General features: G+C 46.5%; 1 long non-coding RNA gene across 1 annotated transcript in view; it reads left to right on the top strand.

The window, feature by feature from the left end:
• LOC143442976 (uncharacterized) overlaps positions 1 to 8,092 on the top strand; it is a 31,016-nt gene extending 22,924 nt beyond the window's left edge. Inside the window, exon 3 of the long non-coding RNA XR_013111605.1 lies at positions 6,763 to 8,092. This is a non-coding gene — a long non-coding RNA (uncharacterized LOC143442976). The remainder of the gene's footprint in view (positions 1 to 6,762) is intronic.
• Positions 8,093 to 8,296: the final 204 nt, after the last annotated feature.

The raw sequence follows: 8,296 nt of genomic DNA, 5'->3' as shown, positions 1-8,296 counted from the left end.
CGAGCAAAAGGGGGAAATTAATTGCAGCCAATTAATAATTAATCCCCCTTAAACAGCTTTATTATCTCTCTCGAACGACAGGGATTTGTCTGATAACCCCCCAAAGACCAAATGTCAAGTTTAACCAAATAGTTATTGCTTTATCAACCCGAGTCTGCAAATAAATTAATCAAAAGCAAATCTGTCCTTTGTGCGACTCATTTGCTGGTAATGGATGGATATGAAGATTTGCCGATATTATTGTCTGTCATTCAATCTAACAAAGTGAACATTTATTGCATATATATTAAAAATTATCCCGGAATCGAGTGGCGCCGGGTTGCATTTATTGGAGTCTTCCCAGGGGTGAGGTCCCCTCGGATGCGGGCGCGTGGGGAAAGGCAAATAGTACGTGTGAGTGAGAGTCCCAAATCTCTTTAAGTCTCAGCGCCTGCCTAGGCCTTCTCTGAAGGCGTCATGCCCTCCAGCCTTTGCCCCTAGCCTCGGGATGGGACGTGTGGGACGCCGCCAGTCGCGCCACAGACCCGGGCTAGCCAAGCGTGGGGAGCCCAGCCACTGTCAAAACAAGAGGAGCCTCGGGCACTCGGGCACTCGTAAGGGGACTGACTCTAGGAAATTTAGGGAGGGCGTGTGATTGAAGAGAGAGAAACGGGAGGGGACAGCTCCCCTTTGTCTTCTCTCGGGTTACATCATTTTCTAATTAGGCATAAAATTGTGTTCATACACTGGTATTGCGGCCTTCATAAACATCGTCATTATGGTTTATAAGAACGCCATTGTGGGGAGGCCATCCCAAAATAGAAAACGCTGGGGAGAGAGAGGCCTGGAGTCCAGGAGGCTGGGCTTTGTCCTCCCCTGGGAGAAGATGGATGGCCAGTGTCATACAGATGATGACTTGAAACCATTAAATTGTCAGAGGAGGGAGAATCTTTATCAGCCGCCAGCGCTGCTGGAAAATTCTAGAGACAGCCACCGATGGGTCTTGGTTGAGAAAGAGAGGCTGGTCTGCCAGGCAAGCTGGAGCCAGAGATGAGGCAGTGGCCTGCGGAGGCCAAGTGGAGGTAGAGAGTACGGGCACCAAAAACCACCGTGATCTCTTTCTTGACTGTCCCCAGACTTCAGCCGAGTCACCTGGTCTCCAGCTCAGCTCCCTTCCCAATTACGAACCCAAGGCTGGTGGACACAGGTGCTTCACCAGAGAGAGGGGCAGAGAACACAGCTGAGAGCTATGCCAGGCAGAGACAATTGTTCCCATTATTAGGGGCTGAGGCCCAAGCTCAGCCCCCTGCTCAGTTGGGGGGGCCGCCTTGCTAACTGGATGGAGATGGATGGAGGCGCCCTGAGCACACCCCCTCATCCCCGCCCCCTCACCTCCCTGCTCCGTGTCAGACCCGGGCAATTACCGTCCCGCCAGGATGGACACACTGCCCGCCACCCTGACCCCAGCTTGAGGGCCTACTGGCTGCCTGCTCTGCCGCAGCGATTTCCCCTCGCCTTTACAGTAACCCTACAGGACATAAATAACTCCCACGAGCTTGTCCACATTTGCTTGAGGCCCTCAACTTTCGGGAAATTAGCTAAGTTACTTTTTTTTTCCCCTGTTCAACAAAACAACAACGAATCACAAATCCACAAAACAAATCCACAAAACAAAACCTGAAAAGCTTTGGAAATTACAAATTCTAAATCCTTATCTTGTTCGCATCTTGTATGGATGGGTTCTAGTGGATGGTGGAATTAATTCATCTTAGTATATATAACAAAAAGGAGTTTTGTTTTTGCCTCTGCCAGGATAGGTTTCTCCTTGCTTGTGTCTGGCTCTTCTGGGTATTATCCTTGGTATTGATGCTCCATCCAGGTAGGGGTGGAGTTTCCAAAAGGGGTAGGGGGCAGTGGACTAGATATTAGCCACAGTGCTAGGACATGAAGCAAGGTCACTACTGCTGACTTCTGCTTGGCTGAGATTTTATCTGTTCATCCAGGGCACCAGGCAGGGAAAGCATACCTCTCATTGACTTGATCTGGTAAGGGCTGGGCATGGGCTGGGTAGTGCCAGGCTGATGTGGGTTGTTAGGCACCAAGACTGGAGAGAGCTGTTGGTGGAGAGAGGAAAGAAATGATTCTAGGAGAATAGCGTGGGGATGTCAGAGCTAGCTGTGCTGGGGAGGTACCCTATTGGTATTGATGGGAGGTAACAGTATCCAGCCATTGGCTTTTTGCCAGCTACATCCTGCCTGGCCAGAATTAGGGGGCAACTCAGGAACTTTTGAGTTGGAAGGGCTCCTAAAGGTCAGGCAGGGGTCAGAGTGGTTTCCAAGTGTAAAGCTACAAAAGGCTTCAACACACCACACACACACACACACACACACACACACACACACCACACACACACACACACACACATACACCACACACACACACACACACACACACACACACCTTTCGTCTCACAGCTTTAGCTGTGTTTTGAGGGGTTGGACCCCCCTCCCTAACCACTTTAGAGGAGGTTGTGAAAAGCCAGGCTTTCTTAGAGTAAGCTACTTGTTTGAGCCTAGGTCCCACTGCCCCCCACCCCACCCCCAACACACACACCTCAGGCTTGCTCCTCTCACAGTTGAAGCTGCTAAGACTTTGGCGTAACAGCTGTATCACAATCAACACAACACACAACAACAACACATGGGACAATTTTAGGATCCCATGCGGTCAGCCAGTTTGTCGTATGCAGTGCTTGCTTTGTTTTAACTGAAGGAAACGTCATGTAAGTGTCCAAATGTGCTGAGCCTATTATCCTGGTACTTAGGAAGGCAAGGCAGGATAATCAGAAATATATAGGCTACATAGTAAGTTCCTACCTGGGCTATAGTGAGAGTCACTAAAACAAAGCAAAACAAAACAGGGGGGGGGAAAGCCAGAACAATAATAACACAAACAAATGAGCAAATATCCAAATACCTGGTGCACTGTTTTCACACTGTCATTGTCCACGTCATTGAAGGTAGGTGTAATCCGGCCGTGACTCATGGGTGAGTGTTCCTAATTCTATTTGTTTCTTACTGGTCGTTAGTCATCTTTTAAGTAATTCCACGGGTGCTCCATGATAGCTCCATGTGAAATACAGAAGAAACTGAATCCATTGCATTCAGGGCACTTGGTTCTCTTAGGAGGAAACTTACAGGTGGATGCTGAAGGACTTTCAGTGTGAGCTCCTTGTGGAAGCTCAAGATGCAGGCTTCACCTGAGTTTACCAAACTTTCCAACGTAGGGCCTAGGTCGGCACGGAAAGGCTCTGAGCCTCAGTAGTGTGTGCTCTATGAGCTGAAAGTTGGGAAGTGTCATGCTCTAGAAGTCCGCTTAGTTCTCTGGAGGCATCGAAGGATGGAATACTCATCGGCAAACCTGAGAGAGCATGTGAGTGCCTGCAACAGACTTCGGGAAGACATTTTCTGACTGTGCTTCTGAACTCGAGCTATTAGCAGACAAAGTCCAAGGAGTGTGTAGATGGACACATGGCAGATTAGGGGTCTGACTGTCACTGTAGAGGCTTAGGTGGCTTATTTACTCCTTGCGAACCAATTTCCTGTCCTAGACAGAAGGCATATCAAATACCTGCCTGTGTGCTGGGGCAGAGGCAGACAGATCTCTGCCTGGGGGTTACTTAGTAAGATCCTGTCTCAAAACCAAAAAACAACCCCCACCCCAAATTTACCTGCCTTTCCCTTACAAAATGGCTCCAATGACCAATTCTGATCATGTGTGAAAACTAACAAATATTGTGGCAATTTAAAAATAACAAATAACAATATAGGATTCTACTCTCTTGATTTCTTGGGATATATTTGCCCTTTAAAATTTTTTTTAAATTATTTTTAGGGATGTGTGTGTGTGTGTGTGTGTGTGTGTGTGTGTATGCACATGTGAATGCAAGTACCCATGGTGTCCAGAAGAGGGCTTTGGGTCCCTGAATCTGGAGACAGGTGGCTGTGAGCTGCTTTCTGAAGATTTTGTGACTGGAACCAGGTCCTCTGTAAGAGCAGAATGGTTTCTTACTGGGTAAGCCTTCTCCCCAGCCTGACTTTCTCTTTCTTGTAGAATTTCCTTTATTTATTTATTTATCTATCTATTTCTTTATTTGTGGCTCTGCAGGAATTAGGGAATACTGTCGAGGGCAGCTGTTAGTCTCCACTTGGAACTTGGTAGTGTAACATGTGTTGGGCATCAGGATAGCACAGCTTCTCCCTGGAATTCAGCATCTACCCTGGAGCTACTAAAGAGAAGATAAAGTCTCAGGGAAATCTAGAACACAGAAATACTGCTCTGGTCATCTTCACTGAACTTTAAGAAATCACTTCCTGGAGTTTCATTAAAATTAAGTTTTATTATTGACTGGGGGGAAAAGTGAGGAAATCGAAAAGCTTTTGAAATTGTTTGGCTGGTCCTCTCTCTCCTTCGAAGAAATGGATAATTTTATTCTCTGTAGGAAAAAAGAAAACGAAACTCCAGTTCTTTTCATAGGATGCTCACTGCTAAAGAGACCTGTTAGCTTACTTGGATTAGGGAAAGAGTCGGTTTCCTAAAGAAGGGTCACTCTTGGCCGAAGTGGAGGGGGATCCCGTGGGTTCTGAGCGAAAGGACTCTGCAAGGTCTGTATATCAGAAGTGGGAGGGTTGAAGGAGGAAGGGGGAATAGGATTCAACCCCAAGGAAGAGCAACTGGCTTTTCTCCTCAAAATTAGCAGCTGCCAAGGCCACTAGCTTCATGGGTTTTCATCCCGTGTGGCCCATGGAATTCATCCAGCAGGTTCTCAATTAAGGAGGCTGGCTGCCTTTCCTTTTATTCTCTTAGCTTTGTGATAAATGTTAGCGACCCGATCCTATCTATTATGGTGCCATTATCACAGAATGTTGACTGAGCTGCTTCTTTTATCTTCATTATGGAGCGGCCTCCCTTGCAGATTTATGCATTTTTTATATTAAATTCTTTGTTTAAGCCTATTCTCTTGTTGACTTTCATTGACCCACCCTACCCCAGTCCCTAATACTTTCCCATATTTAATATTGAAACATTTTTTTTCCCTCAGTGCTCTTCTTGGCTTTGTTGCCGTTCGTTTGACGGCTGTCCCTAATGGCCTGTGCTGTTTGCTCTGTTCTTGAACTTGGTGGGGTCACACATTCTTAAACAGTGATGTTCTCTGAATGTCCACCCTTGCTGTCCAGCTAAGTTGCTCGGTGTCACAAGTTCTGCCCTTTTCTCCGTCCCTAACTACCAACTGCCTCTAATCACTTAAACAAACACCTTTCCGTGGTGGCTCAGGCCCCTTGAGCCTTTTGGGTTTTGTTTAGCAGACGCCAATGCTCTCGGCCTGGCCCACCGGCGGCTTGGCCCCTCTGACCTGGAACATCGCAGCTCTTCTCCTTGGAGCGCTGCCTTGTCCAGCGCCCCCTGGGCCAAAGGCCAGGGTCCGGGCAAGATTGACCAGCTGCTTGAGGTGACCGCAAAAAGACAGCAACGGACAACTTTAGCTTAGAGCAGGCAAATGAACGTATTTATTCCCCTGCCCCACCCCTCCCCCATCCACCAACCCCATCTACTGCGGTGCTAGGAGAAAGACAAAGGGGAAAGCATTGGGAAGACGGGCAGGAGCGTCTCATTCCGCACTAGAAATCTTAGCTCCCTTCTTGGGGGCAGTCTGTTCAGTTTCACAACACTTACAAGAGCAATTTCCAGAATTGAAGTTGCCTGGTGTTTTGATTCTTCCGTTGCCTGCGCATTTGTGCCCCGAAGGTCCCTTCCAAATGGATACTAATTGTGGGGGCTGCACACTGCTGGCTGTTCCAATGCCCCAGGGCCCCCGAGGACCTGCTTCTCAAAGCCTTAATTGACAAGGACCTGTCTGTATTTAGGAGCAGCTGGTCCAGAGCGTTGGCACATCAGTGCAATCTTAACGCAGCATCCCTAGCCCCGAGGAGGATGAGGGTAAATGTGGTTAAAATGAAGGAAGATTTATAGCCCGCCCCCTTGGGTAATAGGACAGAAGACAGCTCCCAAGATTTTCCCCTACGAGGGGGTTCATTCATCAGCTCCCGGGCCTAGTAACCCGATAGGAGGCTCGATCTCGCTATTATTGCTAATGGGGGAAGGGAGGAGGCGCTCTCAGAACAATTAGGCAGGTGACAATATCTCACTACAGGACATAGACCCCTAAACTAGACGGAAATTTGGCTCAGCACGACCACTGTCTCTGGCTTCCGCGGGATCCGGCGCCGGTGCTTCTCTGCCTGGGTCTGGCGCTGGATTAATGGTGGCGCCGCGGGCAGGCTGGGACTCTGAGAGCAGAGGGCGCTCTGGCTGCCCTTCCCCGGAACAGGGAGGCTTTCAGAGTCCTTTGCGACTCCTCGGAACGTTTCAAAGTCCCAAAATGCGGGTGGAAGGGGTGACCATATAGATCAGCTTCTTCCACCCGGCTCCCCAGTTCCCGGGTTGCACGCTGCGAGCGCCTTTCTGAGACCTGCTCGCTGGGTAGACATCGTCCATTCAGTCGCTTACAAAGAAGGTTGATTGGTTCAAGAGGAAGCCGGTTTTGTTGCGATGTGTGGGAAATACTTTGATGTCCGCCCGGTTCGCACGTGTGAACAGGGATAATGGCGTTTGGGCATCTTCATTGAAATTTGAAGTTTTTAAAGCAGAAATTCCCCAACTTTTGCCCGTTTTTCTCAACATTTTCTTTTTCTTTCTTTCTTTCTTTCTTTTTCCTGCCTTCAGGAACAATGCCAACATTGAAGCCCTCGGTTGGAGTCTGCACAGTTGGAGATCTTTGGTGCCGTTTTTAGACATCTTTGGATTTCATCAATCAAACTGACTGCAATTTTCCATAAAAACCCTGAATTTGGGTCAGAAAGTGGGCAAAGTAGATAAAGATCACTCGAGCTGTCTTATGAGATGATAAATAGATATCCTTTCAGGCCAACAATGCTAAAGTGCAGTTTTGTGATTCCCTTCCATGGGTTGTGAATGCAGTGAGTCGAAACGATTTATACATGTTTTCCCATGGTTTAGGGGGTGTCTTTACATACTTGTCAATAGTAGTCTGACCTTTCCCCCACGGAGTGGCTTAGTGTTAGTGGCTTTGGCTACTTTTTCCCCCTTGGGGGTGCCCGTGCTTCCTCTTAAGAAGCACACAAGAAAAGAAGGCTTTATTATTAGTAGAATATGGGTCTGATCTAGACAATTCTCCACAAATAGACTGGTTGCAGAGACCCATGAGTTTGGTGCAGAATTTCCATCTGCTTTGTGGTTTCTCTCAGGAGTACCTCTCTGGATACCATGCTGGGATGTGAGAACTCATGTTCTTAACAACAACATGTTCACTGGCACCATGTCCTTATTCTTGAACTTGACGAATGGACTTTTGTAGGAGGTGAACAAAAAGAGACACTAAAAGAAGTAGCAGAAGGGAAGTTGCAAAGGAGTATGAGCCCCGCTACTCTCAGAGAGCTTTGAGAATGCTAGCTGACATAATTTTGTAGTGAATAAATGCAACTTCAACCTTTCCTCTTCACTACTAAAAAATTAATTATTTAGCATGTCACTTTTTACACATGGACTAATCGCTTCTTCTTTTCTATTTTCTTGACCCTCTCAAAATGTGCTCGTTTTGATAATCCCTTCAACCCAAGTGTTTTTGGCTCACCTGGTAGTTTGAAAGATTCATGAGAAATCTTCACGGAGAAATCTGAGCTGCCATTTGGCTACTTAAGAGTTATCTTGTGGAAGCATACACAAGTACTTAGAAAAGTACATTTATTTCTTTTGGTTTAAGACTTCTTCCTATATTTGTCACAAGAACACTGGCTTCTTTCTGTGGTTGGCTTTTCCAAAACTGGCTAAATATCAAATGTATGCTGTGAACTATGTATGGGAGAGAGCACGGTACAGTGGGAGTTAATTACTGTTATTAACTTACTGGCTTTATTAGTTTTGAATGAAGCACATAAGCTGTGGTTACAGTTATTTAAGCACTCTTTATTAGCTAAAATAATTTGCAAATTTTGTACATTCTCCTACCATATACGATTTAAAATGGCGACTGGAAACCTAGGACAGACCCTTGCTTTGCCATTATTTGTCTTTAATAAATCTGGCTCCAAGTACTAAACCTTTTAACTTAATGTTAACTGTCTAACACTGTAAGTCCTTCAGGACCATTTTATTTATCTTCTTTTATTTGACAGCGATATGCCTAAGTGATATCATGCGTTTTAAATTATTTGCCTAATTTTAAGTAGACCATTACAAA

The sequence above is a fragment of the Arvicanthis niloticus genome, chromosome 7 (genome assembly GCF_011762505.2).
Source record: "Arvicanthis niloticus isolate mArvNil1 chromosome 7, mArvNil1.pat.X, whole genome shotgun sequence".
Taxonomy (NCBI): domain Eukaryota; kingdom Metazoa; phylum Chordata; class Mammalia; order Rodentia; family Muridae; genus Arvicanthis; species Arvicanthis niloticus.
This window is presented reverse-complemented; position numbering and strand designations above follow the sequence as displayed.